This window comes from Lampris incognitus, chromosome 17 (genome assembly GCF_029633865.1).
Source record: "Lampris incognitus isolate fLamInc1 chromosome 17, fLamInc1.hap2, whole genome shotgun sequence".
Lineage (NCBI taxonomy): Eukaryota > Metazoa > Chordata > Actinopteri > Lampriformes > Lampridae > Lampris > Lampris incognitus.
The window spans coordinates 50,457-69,948 of record NC_079227.1 but is presented as its reverse complement, the minus strand read 5'-3'; the positions used below and the strand labels follow the sequence as shown (position 1 = coordinate 69,948).

At 44.8% G+C, this 19,492-nt stretch overlaps 1 long non-coding RNA gene and 1 pseudogene across 1 annotated transcript in view; one reads left to right on the top strand and one right to left on the bottom strand.

The window, feature by feature from the left end:
• Positions 1-18,735, bottom strand: part of LOC130127092 (uncharacterized) — a 58,239-nt gene extending 39,504 nt beyond the window's left edge. Inside the window, exons 1-2 of the long non-coding RNA XR_008811798.1 lie at positions 18,661-18,735; positions 8,496-8,523 (exon numbers count right to left, since the gene is read on the bottom strand). This is a non-coding gene — a long non-coding RNA (uncharacterized LOC130127092). The remainder of the gene's footprint in view (positions 1-8,495; positions 8,524-18,660) is intronic.
• On the top strand, positions 1,276-1,475 carry LOC130128109 (small nucleolar RNA U3; annotated as a pseudogene).
• Positions 18,736-19,492: the final 757 nt, after the last annotated feature.

Here is a 19,492-nt window from a genome sequence, read left to right as displayed (position 1 = left end):
TGCCTTATGAGCTGTTATAGACTAACGTGCAGTTTATGCTGTCGTGTTAGTTTGATCATCCAGTGTGGACTCCATTTTGTTCTTGATCTCTCCAGCAGATGTCGCCATTGTATCGTATATGATAGTAATAGGCCTACTTTAAATGTATGTACCTTGAGCCCGCCGTTTCTGATATTGTAAAGCTATTATGTTGAATAACTCACAACCACTGAATGTATGGACATACCTTTATTATGTTTATTGGTAGCCTAACTCGTATCCTGTAATGTTGCAATGCTAGTGTCTAATGGCAATTCCCTTTTTGTTGCTGCAGAACTCGCTATAATTTATGCTGGATTTCAATACAGTTAAGACAAACGAAATTCACATCTCTTCATTCCTGTGTTCTGATCAACACACCATCCTGTTTACTCTCTACCCAAGACAAACTAGCCCTTCTAAATTATCAATCTGAGAAGCTTGGTACTTGCCATCAGAAATGCTATTGCTGAGGTTAGCTTTGCTACCATGAAGAGTTGGTCTCTGTTGCTGTGGTACTCTCTGTGGGGTTGTCTGAAACTATCACTCCTAGAAGCTTGGTACTTTCCATCAGAAATGCTATTGTCGTGGTTAGTTTGGCTACTGCGAAGAGTTGGTCTCTGTTGCTGTGGGATTGTTTGCCTGAACAGGTAAAACACTTACCGTAATCCCACCCTAACCAAAAGATGTAGAAAGAGCCAACCCTTAATTTTATCCAAACGTTTTACTCTGAAACTCTCTGTACTTTCCATCTGAAATGCCATTGCCGTGGTTGGCTTGTCTATTGAGAAGTTATTCTGTTACAGTGGTATTCTTTGTAGGATCTTCTACCTGGGCAGGTAAAACCCTTACCCTATCCCAACCGAAACATAGATTGAGCCATCTGTTAATTTTATCCAAAGCGTTCACCCGGAAAAGCTCAGTACTTTCCATCAGAAATGACATTGGCATGGATAGCTTGGCTACTGCTAAGAGTTATTCTCTGTTGTGGTTTTTCTTAATGTGGGATTGTCTGACTGAGCAGATAAAACCCTTACCGTACCTCAACCGAAACATGTAGAAAGCACTGTCAATTTTATGCAAAACTGTTACTCTGAGAAGCTCTGTACTTTCCATCAGAAATACCATTGCTGTAGTTAGCTTGGCTACCACAAAGAGTTAGTCTCTATTGCTGTGGCATTCTCTGTAGGATTGTCTGCCAGAGCAGATTAAAACCCTAACCGAAAAATAGAGCCACCTGTTAAATTTAGCCAAGCCTAATCTTAATTTTGGGGATAATTTCTTTAGTTCTTATCTCGATGTTTCAAGCGCGAGTCCCGCCACCCACGATGATGAGCTGGGGTTCTTCCTGTGTGATGCTACAGAGAAGTGGTTTAATCACATGCTCTGTTCTTTTGGTGACTGTTCAGTATTCCTTTTCATGGGAGCATCAAGGGCAGGAACATGTTCTGAGTGCTAAAAAAAAAAATGCAGAAATTCATCAATTTTATCTAAATCCTAACCTTAAATAATTAAATTGCAGACAAGTTAAATTCACCCAAAAAAAACTTTCATTGCTCCAACAACTTTCCAAGTTAAAAACAGGATAAACTAATCATGATACAAGACGCCAGGAGATCAATTCTAAAGAATAAACATCCAAATTGACCCTATACTTTACCCATCAAACTCATCTATATCCCTAAACCTGGGGGTATCTCTAAGCCAGCACGTGGGCACTGGCGAAGGCACTCGGTTGAAATGCGTTGGCTCTGGCATTCAGCCTGAGCAGGTAAAACCTTTACCCTACCCAAACTTGTTGAAAGAGCCGTCTTAATTTTATCCATAACTGTCACTACGAGAAGCTCGGTACTTTCCATCAGAAATGCCTTTGCCAAGGATAGCTTGGCTACCATGAAGAGCTAATCTCGGTTGCCATGGTAATTTCTGTGGTCTTTCCTGCCTGAGTAGATAAATCCTTTACCCTAACCAAAACTTGCAAAAAGAGCCATCCGTTAATTCTTTCCAAAACCTTCATTTTGAGAAGCTCTGTACTTTCCATCAGAAATGCAATTGTTGTAGTTAGCTTGGCTACTGTGAAGAGTTACTCTTGCTGTGGTATTATTCAGTTTTCAGTCACGTGACTGATGCGGGCAAAACAAAGTTCCAGCATGGCGGCCAACAGTGGAAACTGTAGAGCAGCAGCACAGACCTGTCAATTTTCCAGCTGTTCCAAGCAACTGTTTGGATTGCCTTACGAAAGAAGAAAAACAAATGTATTAACAGACTTCCAGTTTTGGGCACTTGCAATCCATATACAGCACCCACTGCAGTATTTCAGGCTCTAAAAATGACAGTCCCTGCCAGAGCTCCAATTTGGCGAGGTTTACATATATCTTGTGGAGAATCCCTCTCCTTATACTGCTGCCCAGATGAAAGCTCACAAAACTAGACAGTTGTATGCATTTTTTTCATTCTGGATGGGTCAATAATGCTGCAGTTTGGGAAATGTTTTGCCCGCCAGGTGGGTGTTTGAATATGAATGTGACATCACGTGAGAACTATGGATTATTTGCCCGAGCAGGTAAACCCAAAACCTACCTCAACTGCAACATATAGAAAGAGCCATCTGTTAACTTTATCTCAATCTTTCACTCCGAGAAGCTTGCTACTTCCCATCAGAAATGTCATTGCCATTGTTAGCTTGGCTACCATGAAAAGTTAGTCTCTGTTGCTGTGATATTTTACAATATACCCACCAGCAACAAGCTGCCCTCACTGCACATCCTCAAATGGTGCTCAAACAAATAATCCAACTCAGGACCTACAAATTTTAATAAAAACCAGCGTCCGATTTAGTTTCTCAAATCATAAAGATTGGATTTTTGTTTGTTCCTGGCTTAGTTTGGATTATCTGTTCCTGGTTTAGTTTTTCAAGTTGTAAAGACAGGATTATTGTTTGGTTTGTCAAGTCATAAAGACTGAATTATTGTTTGTTCCTGAGTTGGTGTCCCAAGTCATAAAGACTGGATTATTTTGTTCCTGGTTTAGTGTCTCAAGTTGTAAAAACTGGATTATTTGGTTTTTCAAATCATAGACTGGATTGTTTGTTACTGTCTCAAGTCCTAAAGACTTGATTATTGTTTGTTCCTGAGTTAGGGTCTCAAGTCATAAAGACTAGATTATTTTTAGTTTGTCAAGTCAGACTGGATTATTGTTTGAAGCCTGGTTTCCGTCTGTTTTCTGTGCTTGGGACCAAACCAAGGTCCTAAAAAAGATGTGCCCCCCTCCTTTAACTGTTCCCCAGCTGCGAGAAACATGTATTGGATAGCAAAGTGTATGTGTGCGCGTAACATGAGATGATAAATGGATGGCATAGTTACTTAACGGTCCTGAATTCAACAAATGACTCCTACTTTTGCCTCTTTGGTTTATATTGACTTGTGATTATTATAGAAGCTTGTTCCTGTTTTGAAATGTCAAGAGTGCAGTCAAATTAAACAGCGTAATAGTTAGCTGCTCTTATTTGTTCACAAATCTTATCAATAACGGTCAGAAATGGGCTGTAAAAACTAATTTTGCGTGCACCAACTCAAATATGACACAGCAGCACCCTTTGATGTCACAATTTTATAGACGTGTTCAGCCAACATAGGGTCATATTGAGCTAAAAGTTCAATCAGTCAAAGGAAATTTCAATTTCTGGGGTTTCCTAGTTCAGTATTCTTGCCTCTTAATGCCAAATTTCTCTGCAAGAAAAAGAATGCAGTCGAACACTCTGGTCAATATAGCTTTCCAACATGCCTCCTCCGCTGTGATGGCATTTTGAAGTTGACTGTCGATACATTTTCCCAGTCGTAACCGAGATTCTAGCAATTCCTTCCACGCAAGGTAAGCGTCTATGATTGGGTTTTGTTTAACACTTCTGACAGATGTTGCTACACCCACCAACTAAGCGACTATCGTTTTGTTTGGATCCTCCAAAAACTTTGCACGCAAAGCAACAAACTTTGTTTTATTAGAGTACATTAGCCAGTCGCAGTCAACTCATTCCCTGTTTAGTAGTCAGGGCTGGATCATGTTAATGGGCATTAGGCCTTGCCTCCGTTTTGGGCCCCACCAACATGAAAAGTAAATGTGATATAACAGACAGCGGGTGAACACGGACGGAGCATGCACAGAGTGCAATAACATAATTAATTATAGGCTAAAGTATTGAGTATTCAATAGGCTACAGTTGATACCACATAATGCCCGTTACATTGCTTGTGTGAGGCAACAATGGGCTACTGAGTGCTGCACTCTTGATTTAATACATCCACCAGAGGGACACAGCTTGGGAAAAGAAGTGTGAAATATCTCAGATGCTTTGCTGTGTTCAAATGCTGCTGAACGATATGTCGTTTAATAAAACGTTATCTTTTTTTTTTTTAAATCAAAAACCTCTTGACTGTGCCTCATCTAGCTGTCGGTGATCTCAAAAATCCCTGTATAACTTGTGTTAAATAAAATCTGGCATGGTGTTCTGGGAGATGGGGTTCTTAAATTGAAGGATACTAGTTTAAATTGCGTTTTTTTTATGGCATAATTATTCCTGATATACATATATTTATTAGATGTGTAAGTGTCATAGGAATTGTTTGTTAGAATGCTACTAATATAGTAATTTTAAAATGTATTTTCCCCATAATTTCGGGCCCTGAGCCTTGTTGGCCTATGCGGAGCTCCGGCCCTGTCGGTAGTAGATTACAGTAGGCTTTAGAAAATTGCCTCTTGCTTTTCTCTGCCCTGGGAAATGGATCATCAGGGCCTTTAACCGGACTGTTCTCGGTCATCATTTCACAGAATGAGTCACTAACTTGACCGGGCGAAGGCCATTCTGAGGGGTCGGGTAAGGCTTCACTGATTGCCCCGTTGTCATGGAGGGGAGGGGAAAGTGTCTGTCTGCTTGCTTGCTGCCTCTATGCGCTCTGTTCCCTCTCTATATTCAATTGTGAATTTGCAACTTGCTCAAATGTAAATAAACCTAACATCTGATGCTTTACACATGTATTGCATATTAACAACCCTTTGAGAAGCTTTAGCTAAACCTACCTGCCAGCTTCTCCTTCACGAGTCTCAATGGTGGCAGCTTGTCTCTGTCCCTCATTTGCTGGCAAGTTTTTCCTAATCGCCCCCGTTGTCCCAGGTGACTAGTGTTGGCCTGTCTGACCTGCCCCCTCCCTATAATTGATTATGTGAGTTAGCATCTTGCTCAAATGTAAGTTAACCTGACATCTGATACTTTACATGTATCATAGCATATTAAATCTTCATCAGCTTTTTAGGTAACTTAAGCCTACCTGCCAGCCTCATCTCCACTCTGTCACTGCCAATGCTGGCATCATCAGCCCCCTCTCTGCTCTGTTCCTTGCTGGTGATATTGACAAATGAAGCAAATTATCAACTCTAAAAACACACAATGCAACCGTATGTCGTCATGTTACAATTTGAACTAGTTAGCTAGTAACCACTGGCTTGTTCCATCAGCAGAGCATTAAATTTAGCTAACTGTTACACCTAAAGCTAATGTAGGCTCTAGCTAGCGTTAGCTAACTTAACCTGCTATTTCCTCCTCAGTCCTGGCTGCATTCAGTTAGGCTGTTTATCACCAACAAATGGTAACGTTATTTGAGCTGTAACTACAACAACCCAGTATTTATTTTGGCATGAAAACTTTTTTTTTCAAACTAACGGTCAGTTGTTAGCTAGCTAATGCTAACTAACTTTAGTCAGCTTGCTTACCTAGTATCGTTAATGTTATTCCTGCCTCCACTTTCTGTCTCTGACTGAACTCAGATGAACTGCTGTCTGATCACCCTCCTGCTAATGTGATGTTGGTTTGGTTATCCAGTTTGACAGCGGTTTTTTTAATCCTTTCGAGCATATCAATGGCTCTAACGACGAGCGTGGCAAAACATCGGTACACAAAAGAGCCACTCTATCTATGGCTCTGTTAGCGACGGGCGTTGGTAAACATCGGATCGCAAAGAGCCACGCATATCAATTGCTCTGACAATGACTCCTAGAGGATAAATACGGAGTCTCATCACCAGCCAGTCAGACTAGCTTGGTCTAGTCAGAAAGGCACGAACTGAAGCCCCTTGGATGAGAGGCGAAACGTCTTCACGGATATATATGTATATACCAAGTCCAGTTGCACTTGATCCAACTCCTTTGGATAACCGTGACCTGGATGAATGAGGACATTATTTTTTTTTAGTTATTTATGGCTTTTACTCTTAATTATTTTAACTATGCTGGTGTGTCCTTTAATAGCACTTTTTTTTATCTTGGCACTTCTAATTAAACATTTAGCACTTCTCCTCCAGCTTCTAGATTTTACCTTAGGATTTAACTTAAAAACTTATTTTAACCCAGGGTGGCCTTCTCGTCCAGGGATCTGTTTAGCTTCTCTTTTAATCTAACCCTATTAGACTGCTCCTTCCTCTGCCCTTGTACTCTGTCTGGGGATTGAACCCTCCTCCCTGGCAGGAGGGACTGTAGCCTTCTCATCATACCATCCCTCAGATCAGTAAGCCAGTGCTAAATAAATATAAATTATAACCCCAATTTACCCAAAACCTAACCCAGCCTGTGCCACTGATCTAAATCTGCGATTTCAATCGCAACCTGCAAAAAAAAAAAGCCCTGACCCCATGGACAGTTTTGACTCATCCATCGGGATTTGAACTGGCACCCCCGGGTCGGGAGTGCCCGGCCCAACCAGGTGAGCTACACATTCGCATCTATAGCAGTAGCCTCCAGACATCATATGGATCTACACACACCACCCAGAATAATCCAATCAGATTTCTAAAACTAGTTTCCCTCCAAAAATTAAGTGCACACCCAATTAGAACACATCATGACGATAGGATGATTGACTCTTGGGGGAGGGACTAATCCTCCCTCCCCCAACAGTCATGCCAGATGTTGGCTGTTCTCGGTATCCCCTGAGGAAGCAAGACCGCAAAACATCAGGATCTGCTCCTCTCCACAGCTGCCCGAATAGCCAGCGCCGAACGGAGGATCGGCCCCGGGAAAACCTTTCATCCATTCCTGGACAGCCGAGATCGGAACCACCCAGCAAAAAACAACCACCTGCGGCAACAAGCCAGTGCCGAACTGGGGACCGGCCTCGGGAAAATCATCCATCCACTCCCGGACAGCCGAGATCAGACCCCCCCCCCCCCCCAGCAAAACAACCATCTGCGGCAATAAGGTAGGAGCCCTCCACGATCATGGCCCCCAGCAGACGTCTCGGACAACCTGTCGGGGGCTGAGCGCAGGGCCCTATCCGAACTTACCCACAACCCCAATATCAAACCAGCAGATAAAGGCTCTAAAATAGTTATGGATCGCCACCAATATGTCATGGAAGCCAATAGACAACTCCATAACAACACATACTATAAACTACTAGACTACTCAATTCAACCCCAAAGCAAGCTGAGGACCATTATTCAAACCTTGCACAACAAAAAGTACATCACAGCTAAACAAAGACTACCTATTCGCACCGGACAATCCACGACCCCGTTATTTTTACCTACTTCCCAAAATACACAAGGAACCAAACCTGGACTATCCCCTTTTGAGGTCCTTCCCGTAAGACCGATTTGTCTCGGATTGCAACAGCACCACCTATCACATCTCACAATACATTGACCACTTTTTGGGTCCCCTCTCCAGTTACATTGGAGATACATGCCACTTTATAGAAATCATTGGACCCATGGCAGTCCCCAACCAATCATCTCTTCACAACAGACATTGACAGCCTCTACACAAACACAACACCCAATTAGGCCTAAAAATACTCACAAATGTATTCAACCGGAACAAACCAGATGAACTGCTACAACTAATAGAACTTTGCCTCAACAACAGCAACTTTCTTTTTAATATCTCCAGGTCAATAGGACAGCCATGGGTCAGAGATTTTCCTCCTCCTACGTCAACCTTATAGGAGCGAGTGGGAGCGAGAAGCCTTGGCCAATTCCCCCCCTACAACCATCTCTCTATCTCAGATATCTGGATGACATTTTTGGTATTGGGCCCCATGACATCTCTTTCCTGAATTTATCAATATTCTTAATAACCACCACCCCTCTATCAAAGTCGAACACACCATAGACTCGGAACACAACTTCCTGGACACTACAGTTTTTTTCTCTCTTCAGGCTATCCAACACAAACACTACAGACTAAAGTTTACTTCAAACCTACTGATACACACACCTTACTCCATAAATGCAGCTACCATCCCAAACACACATTGAAAGGAATTATCAAATCACAACTCATCCACTTCTACTTTTGCCCTGACATTAGACTTTCACACCACCACCAAAATTCTATTTCACAGCCTCCGGTCCAGAGGCTATTCTAAACGTTTCCTCTGCTCCATCAAAAACACCACCCTGGCATCTCTCACTCCCGCTCGCTCATCTTACCCTTGTTCTCCGCTCCAGGTCCTCGGGTCTGTAAAGTAAATGTTGTGAAAAAACACGAGTGAAAAACTTATTTTAAGGCTCTGAGTCGTTGCAGACATGTACAACAGGTATTTTTAAATTATAACGTATTTAATGAAATCATGATTCTCTTGAGGATAAAATGCATTTTAAAGCAATAAAAACGACTCCCTCCCTAATGTTATTTCACAATTTCTAATCGTCTAATGCCTGAAACATTGGATGATTAGAAAATGTGAAATGGTTGGAAATTGTGAAAAAACAATATTGAATAACATTCACTGCTTAAGACTGTTATAGTCACTGCTATAGACCAAGCTACAAAAGTAAATTAAGATTTGAAATTGTGAAAAAACACATGGTTGAAAAACTTATTTTAAGTCCGAGTCTTTGCATACATGTACAACAGGTATTTTTAAATTACGTTTTTAATGAAATCATGTTTCTCTTGAAGAGAAAATCCTTTAGGGTTAAGTCAATGGCAGCTAATAATGTTCCCTCAGTTCAGGTTGGGGTTGAGGGGGTCAATTAATGACTTGGGTTGCACTGGCCTACGCTGTCTGAACTACCCCCCCCCCCCCCCAATGGGTAAAGATGGTTGATTGACTTGGAATGGTGGTTGTGTCCGTAACGTGGCAGGACTGTCTAGCTCAGTCCGCTAGGCCCATACACGGGAGACCAGGGCTCAAGTCCCGCTCCAGGCACCCCAGTCCACCCACCATTTATTTTTATCTTATGGGTCTAGGGATCCGTCTCGGTTGCACAGGCCTCCCATAAGGAGAGCCGCCTTGGATGGGGGCAAGCATACATGCACACAAACTGCTGTCGCTGTATATACATGCACATATAACGCAGGCACGTGCGCGCGCACACTAACAACCACATACATACACACTTGCATACACGTGTGTGTGCACATGTATGCATATACTTACACATGCACACTCCCACGCAGCCATACATTTATAAATAAGAAACAGAGGGGGCAGGTAAGTGCTTGAAAATAAGTGCCACACATAAAACAATCCAATGCATAAAACCAAGGGTTAGTAAAAATATTTTAAAAAAAATTTATTAAACAAAACGTGCCATAAAATAGCCTGACTCTCTGTTCTAAAATCCCGCTTTCCTAATAAAATTCATATCATAGTAAAAAGTAATTTTGGGTATATGGCGGCCCTCCAGTCATTAAAGGAGTAGATTCAAGGGAGGATAGATAAATGGGTAATAAATTGGGGGGGGGGGATCATATGAATAAATAAATACACAATAGAGTTAAAAAGGAGGGAAGGGCTGTGCAACAAGTCTACGGTGTGGGGGCCGGCACAATCATCATTGAGGCCTCCCGGCGTGGCCGTCCTGAGCCTGTGGATCCACTGTTTTTGGGCTTTCTCTGCCCCATGGTCCAGTCATCGTTATTTTCAAGGCCAGAGATGATGAGGTGGGTGGAGGGTCGTGTTTGGAAGTGTGTGACGGGGGGGTCCGAAGTTTGCCTTCCCCGACGTTGTGTGAGTCGGTTGTTAATTGAGTGTTGGGTTTCTCCGATATAGTGTTTATTACAGAGGGTGCATGTAATGATGTAGATGAAGTTTGTGATGGAGAATGAGCCTAAGGTTGGAAAAGATGTGTGGGTTGTGGATGTATTTTCTGTAGTGACTGTACTGTGGTATGGATCTGATAAGTATCTTGGGGAGGCTCTTGTTCTTCCTGTAAGCTGAGATTTTGTTGTGGAAAGCCAGGTGCTGAGACTGTAAACTGGAGAAATTATTCTTTATGGCATGGTGGAGACAGGTTATTGTATGTGAAAAGGTGGAGATGAGAGGTATGAGATGCGGTGATTTGGTATGGTTGAGGTGTGAACTAATTATGGCGGTGTGTTGTGGGTCCGAGCTGCCGCTCTACAGCGGGGTTGGGATACAGACCCTTATTCAGGTAGGGGGAGAGGTTGGGTTCAGGATAAGGGTGGGGAAGGGGGTTGGGATTAGGCTGAGGGTCGGGGAGGGGGTTAAGATCAGACTGAGGGTGGGTCAAGGGTCAGGATTGGGGTTCAGGGGGTCAATAAATGACTTAGTTTGCACTGGCCTACGGTGTCTGAACTAGTCCCCCCCCAATGGGTAAAGATGGTTGATTGACTTGGAGTGGTGGTTGTGTCCGTAACGTGGCAGGACTGTCTAGCTCAGTCAGCTACACTCAGACACGGGACCAGGGCTCAAGTCCCACTCCGGGCACCCCAGTCCAACCACCATTTATTTTTATCTTATCAGTGTAGGGATCCACCTCGGTCTAGATTGCACAGGCCTCCCATGAGGTGGGCCGGCTTGGATGGGGACAAGCATACATGCACACAAACTGCTGTCGCCATATATGTATACATGCAGATATAACGCAGACGCACACAAACTATAAAGAAACAGAGGGGTCAGGAGGGCAGGTAAGTGCTTAAAAACAAGTGCCACACATAAAACAATCAAAATCAATCAAATGCATAAACCCAAGGGTTAGTAAAAAATATATATATATATAAAAAAAAATTATCAAAAAAACGTGCCATAAAATAGCCTGTCTCCTGACTCTGTTCTAAAATACCACATTCATAATAACATTCATATCATAGTAAAAAGGAGCAATTTTGGGTACATGGCAGCCCTCCAGTCATAAAAGGAGTAGATTCAAAGGATGATAGATAAATGGGTAATACATTGGGGGGGGAAGCTATATATATATATATATATATATATATATATTAAAAAAACGAGTAAATAAATGCACAATAGAGTTTAAAAAGGAGGGGAGGGCTGTGCAACAAGTGTGCGGTCCAGGACGACCACACCAGGGGCCGGCACAATTAATAATCATTGAGGCCTCCCGGTGTGGTCGTCCCGAGCCTGTGGATCCACCGTTTTTGGGCTCTCTTCCTCTGCCCCACGGTCCAGTGATCGTTATTTTCAAGGCCAGAGATGATGTGGGTGGAGGGGTGCATTTGGAAGTGTGACTAGGGGGGTCCGATGTTGTGAGTCGGATGTGAATTGAGTGTTGGGTTTCTCCAATATAGTGTTTATTACAGAGGGTGCATGTAATGATGTAGACGTTTGTGGTGTTGATGGAGAATGAGCCTAAGGTTGGCAAAGCTGTGTGGGTTGTGGATGTATTTTCTGTGGTTGTGGTATGGATCTGAGAATTGGGATTTGACAAGTATGTTGTGGGGGCTCTTGTTCTTGCTGTAAGTTGAGATGATTTTGTTGTTGTGGAAAGCCGGGTGCTGAGACTAAACTGGAGAAATTGTTCTTTATGGTATGGTGGAGACGGGTTATTTTATGTGAAAAGGTGGAGATGAGGTGTGGTATGGTTGAGGTGTGAACTAACTATGGCGGTGTGTTGTGGGTCCGAGCTGCCTCTCTCTACAGGGGGGTTGGGATACTGACCCTTATTCAGGTAGGGGGAGAAGTTGGGTTTAGGGCAAGGGAGGGGGTTGGGATTATGCTGAGGGTTGGGTTAGGTTGTGGGTTATAAATTATATTTATTTAGCACTGGCCTCCTGATCTGACAGATGGTGTGATGGAGATGGCTGTGGTCCTTCCCGCCGGGGACGAGGGTTCAATCCCCAGGCAGAGGAAGGAGCGGTCTAATAGAGTTGGATTAAAAGGGGAGGCTACATGGATCCCTGGATGAGAAGGGCCCCCCCCCCCCCGGGTTAAATTATGCGTTTTTAGGTTGAATATTAGGGTAAAATCTAGAAGCTGGAGGAGGAGTAAGTGTTAAATGATAAGAGCTAAAAATAAATAAGTGCTATTAGAAGACACACTAGCATAGTTAAAATAACCATAATAAATATAAATAATAATAAACAAATAACTCAAAGCCATGTGATTAAGTGCTCTAATAAAACCACAGCAACCAAAAAATAAGTTATCCCCTCAAACCAGTCTGTTACCTAAAATTGTATAAATAAAACACAATAACAATTAATTAAAAGGGTAATCGATAAATAAATAAATATGGGGTTGTCCTCTCGTGCCAAGATTTAGTTAGACAAGATTAAGGTCTTAAAGGGGGATCAGTGCAGCCAGATCGTAGGTCCAGGGACAACCACACCAGGAGTGGGTCGGCCATCTTTCAATCATCATTAAGACCTCCTGGTACAGTGGTCCTAAGCCTGTGGATCCGAATTCTCTCCGCTTTCTTTATGCCCAACAGTCGTTTTCTAGACCAGAGAGTGGGGGGGGGGGGGTGAAGTTGGAAATGTTTGACCAGCGGGTTGTTGAGTCGACCTTACCTGATATTGAAGAGGTGTTGTGATAAGCGGGTGTGAATGGAGTGCTTGGTTTCTTCTATGTAATGTTTGTGACAGTGTGCATGTAATGATGTATACCACGGTGGTGATGGGGGGGGGGGGGGGAGAGCCTAGGGTGGGGAAAGCTCTGCCGGTATGTGAATTCTGGATGAATTTTCTGTTTTTGTATTGGTGGCCATATTGTAGTTGGGGTGTGGGTCTATGGTCAGCGAATTGGGGTCTAGTGAGTAATGACTGAAGGCTCTTTTTCTGTAGGCTGAGATTTTGTGATTGTGAAAAGCTGGGTGTTGAGACTGTAATATGGCAAAGTTGTGTTTAATTGTACAATGAAGTGTTGTAATTTTCTGGAAACAAGGGGTATGAGTTGTGGTAAGAACGGGTTATGGTGTATTCTTGGTGTGTGTGGTGGGCCTGAGCCGCCTCTATCCTCAAGGGGTTGGGGGTTGGGATACAAACCTTGGTTCAGGTAAGGGAGGAGGTGGGGGTTGGGGTTAGGATTAGGCTTGGGGGTGGGCTGGGGATACAGACCCTGGTTCAGGTAGGGGGAAGGAAGTCGAGGCGGCCCGGACCTAGAGTGGAGAAGAAAGGCAAGATGAGCGAGCGGGAGTGAAAGATGCCAGGGTGGTGTTTTTGATGGAGCGGAGGAAACGTTTGTGGGATAGTCTCTGGACCGGAGGCTGTGAAATAGAATTTTGGTGCGTTAAGTTTTTTTGGTTGGGGTTGTGGGTTATAAATTATATTTATTTAGCACTGGCCTCCTGATCTGACTGATGGTGTGATGGAGAAGGCTGCGGTCCTTCCCGCCGGGGACGAGGGTTCAATCCCCAGACAGAGTACAAGGGCAGAGGAAGGAGCGGTCTAATGGAGTTAGATTAAAAGGGGAGGCTATACAGATCCCTGGACGAGATTGCCCCCCGGGGGAAATTATTAGTTTTAAAGTTAAATGCTAGAGTAAAATCTAAAAGTTGGAGGAGTAAGTGCTGGGTGTAAAATTGTAAGTGCTAAAAATTAAGATAAAAAGGTGCTATTATAAGACACATAGTAAAAATAACAATAATAAATAAAATGACTCAAAAAGCCATGTGAGAAGTGCTCTGATAAAACCACAGCAACCAAAATTAAAAATTATCCCCTCCAACCAGTCTAAGATTGTCTAAAATTTTATGAATAAGATACAATAAATAAGTTAATGGAAAGGTTGAATAATAAATAATTAATTAATTGATGGGGTTGTCCTCTCGCACCAAGATTTAGACGAGATTAAGATCATAAAGGGGGATCAGTGCAGCCAGATCGTAGGTCCAGGGACAACCCCACCAGGAGTGGATCGGCCATCTTTCAGTCATTGCTAAGACCTCCTGGTACCGTCGTCCCCAGCCTGTGGATCCAAATTCTCTCCGCTCTTTCTCTGCCCAATGGTCCAACGGTCATTATTCTCTAGACCAGAAACTGAGGTGCGTGGGGGGGTGAAGTTGAAAATGTTTGACCAGGGGGGTGTTGAGTCGACCTTGCCTGGTGTTGTGATAGGCAGGTGTGAATGGAGTGCTTTGTTTCGCCGATGTAGTGTTTGTGGCAGAGTGTGCACGTAATGATGTATACTGTGGTGAAAGCTGTGCCGGTATGTGGATTATGGATAAATTTTCTATTTTTGTCGTGGTGGGTATATTGTAATTGGGGTGTGGGTCTATGGTCTGTAAATTTGGATCGGGTGAGTAATGATTGGAGGCTCTTGTTTTTTCTGTAGGCAGAGATGATTTTGATTGTGAAAGGCCAGGTGTAATATGGAAAAGCTGCATTTGATTGTACTATAAAGTGTTGTGATTTTATGTGAGAAGGTAGAAACAAGGGGTATGAGTTGTGGTGGGTTCTGGTGTAGTTTTTGTGGTGGTGGGCCTGAGTCACCTCCATCCTCAAGGGATTGGGGTTTGGGATAGAAACCTTGGTTCAGGTAGGGGAGGAGGTTAGGGTTAGGTATGGGGGATGGTTGGGGGTGGGCTGGGGATACAGACCCTGGTTCGGGTAGGGGGAAGGAAGTTGAGGCGGCCTGGGACCTGGAGTGGAGGAGAAGGGTGCGATGAGCAAGCGGGAGCGAGAGATGCCAGGGTGGTGTTCCTAATGGAGCGGAGGAATCGTTTGGAATAGCCTCTGGAACGGAGGCTGTGGAATATTTTGGTGGCGGCGTGAAAATCTATGGTGTCAGCAGATACGGTGGAAGCGGGTGAGTTGTGATTTGATGATGCCTTTGAAGGTGTGTTTGGGGGTGATAGCTGGATTTATGGAGTAGGGCGTGTGTGTCTGTTGGTTTGAAATATACTTTAGTCTGTAATGTTTTGTGTGTTGTGTTGGATGGTCTAAAAAAAACTGGTGTCCAGGAAATTGATTTGATCTGGGTCTATGGTGTGTTTGACTTTGATGGAGGGGTGATGATGATTAAGAATATTGATGAATTCAGAAAATTGTGTCATGGGGCCAAATGCCAAAGACGTCGTCCAAGTACCTAAGGTAAAGGGATGGTTGTAGGGGGCATTTGGCCAAGGCTTCTCGCTCATATAGAGGTTGGCGTAGGAGGGGGCAAATCTCTGGCCCATGGCTGTCCCGTTAACCTGGAGATAGTATTGGTTATTGAAAAAGTCATTGTTATTAAGGCAGAGTTCTATTAGTTTAAGGAGTTCTTGATTGGGTCTATTCTGGTCAGGGTTTCTATTGAGTATGTTTGAGTGTTTGTAATCCTAGGTGGGTGTTGATGTTTGTATACAGGCTGTCAGTCTATTGTGAAGAGGTGTGATTGGTTCGGGACTGCCATGGGTCTGATTTCTATGAAATGGTATGTATCCTTGATGTAACTAGGATGTTGGGTGGAGAGGGGCCCCAAGAAGTGGTCGATGTGGTAGGTGGCGCTGTTGCAGTCAGACTATTGGTCTTCCGGGAGGGACCTCAAAAGGGGTAGTCCAGGTGTGTGGTTGTTTGTGTATTTTGGGTAGTAGATAGAAATAGCGGGGTCGTGGGTTGTCCGGTCCGAATAAGTAATCTTTTTGTTTGGCAGTGATATATTTTCTATTGTAAAGTATTTGAATGATGGTCCTCAGTCTGCTTTGGGTGGGTGATTGAATTGAGTCGTCCAGTCATTTATAGTATGTGTTGTTGAGTTGTCTATTGGCTTCTATGAGGTATTGATAGTGGTCCATGATGACTATTTTGGATCCTTTGTCCGCTGGTTTAATAATGATGTTGTGGGTGAGTTCAGTGAGGGCCTTGCGCTCGGCCCCCGACAGGTTGTCAGAGACGTCTGCTGGGGGCATGTAGCGTTGCAGGGCCCGTCGGTCTGTGTGTATGAATGATTGTGTTAAGGTATGTAGTCCAGTCCGGTTCCCAGTTGGATGGATGAGTGAAAGGTATGTGTTGGTAGTCGGAGTGGGGGTGAAAGTAATGAGTTTGAGTCGTCTGTGGAAGTTGTATAGGTTCCTCCCGGTCGAATTTGGTGGGTCGTGGGATGAAGGAGAGCCCCTTCTCCAAGAGACGGCGTTGGGGACGGTATGAAGAGGGTTGCTAAATTGAGGATATTGGAGGGGGAGTTCTAGTCCAGGTGCTGGTATGCGGGGTGTGTGTGTGGTACTGGATTTGTTTTGGGAGTTACTGTAAATTTAATTGTGTGCACCAGTTGTGGAAAATCTGTTTGGCTGTGGTAGGTGTCCAATGGATGTGGTCCTTCTCTGTTGTGAAGGTATCATGGGGGATTTCGGTGAGGATGGGGAAGTGTGTGGCCATGGTGTTGTTGAGTTTTAGATTACTCTGTTGTGTGAGGTGGGGTGAATAGTTAAGGATCGGGAAATAGATGTCTGCGTTGGGGAAGGCCGACTTTGCTGTGCGAAATAGGGTTTTCAGTTGTTTGTTTGTGGTCTGTCTGGGGTCCTAGTCCCTGTTGTTGATCCCCACGGAGAAGATGATAATCTTGACGTTGGGGAGGGACTTTTTGCAGACCTTCAAAAAGTTGTATGCGTTAGCCCCGGGGTAGCTGTCCAGCTGGATTTGTGAAAAGTTATGGGCTGGGATCCGATTGATGTTTGAGTCTCCCAGCACCAGGACTGGTTTTCTGCCTCTGAAAGACCAGTCCTGGATTTTGCGGTATGGGTGTGCAATGTGATAGGTGGGTTTGTAGGTAAGTGATTGAAAGGGTGAGTGGATCTGAACTGTAGTGCAAGGGGAAGTGGGATGGGAAATAGGAGAGAGATTAGGGGTATATGGGGCCTCTAGACTAAGGGAGGGGGAGAGGGGAATAGGAGAGGGCGAAGGAGAGACAGGTTTGGAAGAGAGTGGGGAGTTGGGGTGGGAGGGGGAAGAACTAGGTTCGGGAGGGGGGGGAGGAGAGAAGTGGAATGGATTTGGAAGGGGAAGCACTAGGTTCAGGAGGGAGGGGGGAGAGAGGTAGAATGGGTTTGGGAGGAGGAGAGGAACAGGGAGGTATGGAAAGGGTGGCGTGGCAATGGGCCTGAGCTATTGGTGTGCAGGTGTCCGGGGCAACCCGGCCGGGCAGCACGACCCCAGTTAGTTGTTGAGTGGAGGGCTCAGATCGGGTTATGGTTCGGTCATCCTTGACCTCAGTGGACCCTTTCATCATTTCCCTCAACTGCAAAGTTTTTTGCTTTTGTGGGGTCAGCCGCCCAGCCAGGCCATCCCGGGCACCCTCGGCATCTGTCTGTGAAAGATGGATGGAAATGGTGTCAGGAATGCAGACTGAAATGTTGGAGCGTGTACTGTGTGTTGTAATGTGGGTCCTGTGTGGTGGTAGATTTGCTGGGGGGTTGGTGTATTTGGGCTGTAACGTGTGTGTGTGTGTGTGTGTGTGTGCTATGAGGTTGGTGGGAGCGGGTGGTGGCTGGGTGGAGTGAGTCTTTTGCTGTGGTGGTGTATGATGAGCAGGAGTTGGGTGTGTTAATGCTTGTACAGAGGCCTGCGGTGGTCGGATGGGGCCTCTTCTTGGGGGTGCAGCAGTTGGGGGTATGGAAACTTCAGGTAAAGACTGTGTAGTATGTGGTGGCTGTTGCTGGAGTTGGTTGATTTCTGAAGACGTCTGTCGTGGGTGAGTGGGTGCTGACCGGTTATATTGTTGGATTTCTTCTGTGAGGGAGGTGCGTGGACCAAGGAAGAGGGAGAGTTTATGGGGGGCTTGTGGTTTGGGTAATTGTGGGTAGTCATTTTCGTCTTCTGTGGTTTCTTGAATCATGGGCGAGGTGTTGTCTGCTTTCCGTTTGTTCTTGTGGTAAGGTCCGGGGGTGGTGATTGCGGTTTGATCAGTCTGCAAAATCCGCTGGACTTCCCGCAGGGTTTCTGCTGTCAGCCTGGGGCCATAGCGCTTCTGGGCCCAACCGGTGGCTATTTGTAGGGCCAGGGGGTTGTAGGGGGATATGACTAGTGTGGTTATTGTGTTTGTGTAATGTTGGAGTATGAAGATGGTGTTGCGCATCCACTGTGTAGTGTTTGTATGTATCTTGGTCCGTGTGTCTGTTGTTGGTGTGGATGGCTTGATGAAATCAGTGAGGCGGTTGACTTGGCGTAGCATGCCCGGTGGAAATGTGCCCGTGGTTATTGCATTGTCCATAATGTGTTTGTGATGTGTGGCCTGAACGAGTTTTAAAATATTGCTTGCTTGTGTATCTGGTTTCTGGGTCCGGTGAGTGAGAGGGGAAATGTATGTTTGATCTCGCGATGTGGTTGTGTGTGGTCTATTGGGTGGGTGTGTGATAGTGGACGTGAGTGGCATTGGTGTGTGCCTAATAGGTGCTGAGCCGTTTCCAGCCCCGCTCCCGTCCGCAGCCCCAACTCTACGTGTAAAAAAACATGGTGGTGGAGGGCTCTTACTTTATTGCCGCAGATGGTGGTTTTGCTGAGGGTTTCTGATCTCGGCTATCCGGGAGTAGATGGACGATTTCTCCCGCAGCCGGTCCCCAGGTCGGTGTTGGCTTGTTGCCGCAGGTTGTTGTTTTTCTGCTGGGGGGTTCCGATCTCGGCTGCCCGGGAATGGATGGAAAGTTTTCCCGGGGCCGCTCCTCCGTTCGGCTCTGGCTAGTGGGCTTAAAAAGAACTTTTTGATTTTGAAAAAAGTCTTTTTTTTTTAATGCCATCTGTTGGGACAGGCGGAGCCCCCCACCGGCGATTAAAAACTAACTTTATTATTACAAAAAAGTTCAAGCCGTGCCTGATTTAAAAAAAAAAAAAAAAAAAAAAAAAAAAAAAAAAAGACTAAAACAATTGCCAAAACGGCTGTAAAAAAAGAGTTACCGTGTTGCGCAGGGGAGCAGAGGAGATCCCGACGTTTCGCAGATGTACTGCTTCCTCAGGGGATACTGGGAACGCCAACATCCGGTATTTTGACTGTTGGGGGAGGGAGGGTTAGTCCCTCCCCCGAGAGTTCAACATCCTATCCTGTGGTGGTGAGATCATGGGATGGTGTAGTGTTGTATTCTGATTGGGTGTGGATTTAGTTTTTGGAGGGAAACTGGTTTTAAAGATCTGATTGGATATTCTGGGGGGGGGGGGGTTTGGATCGATATGTCAACGGGCTGTTGCTAGGGTGTGGATGCAGTGGCTCACCCGGCTGGGCGCTCCCGAGACCGGGGCGCCAGCTCGAATCCCAGGGCAGGCGAGCCAAACCCATCCACAAATTCGGGTTTTTTTTTTTTTTTGTGGTTTG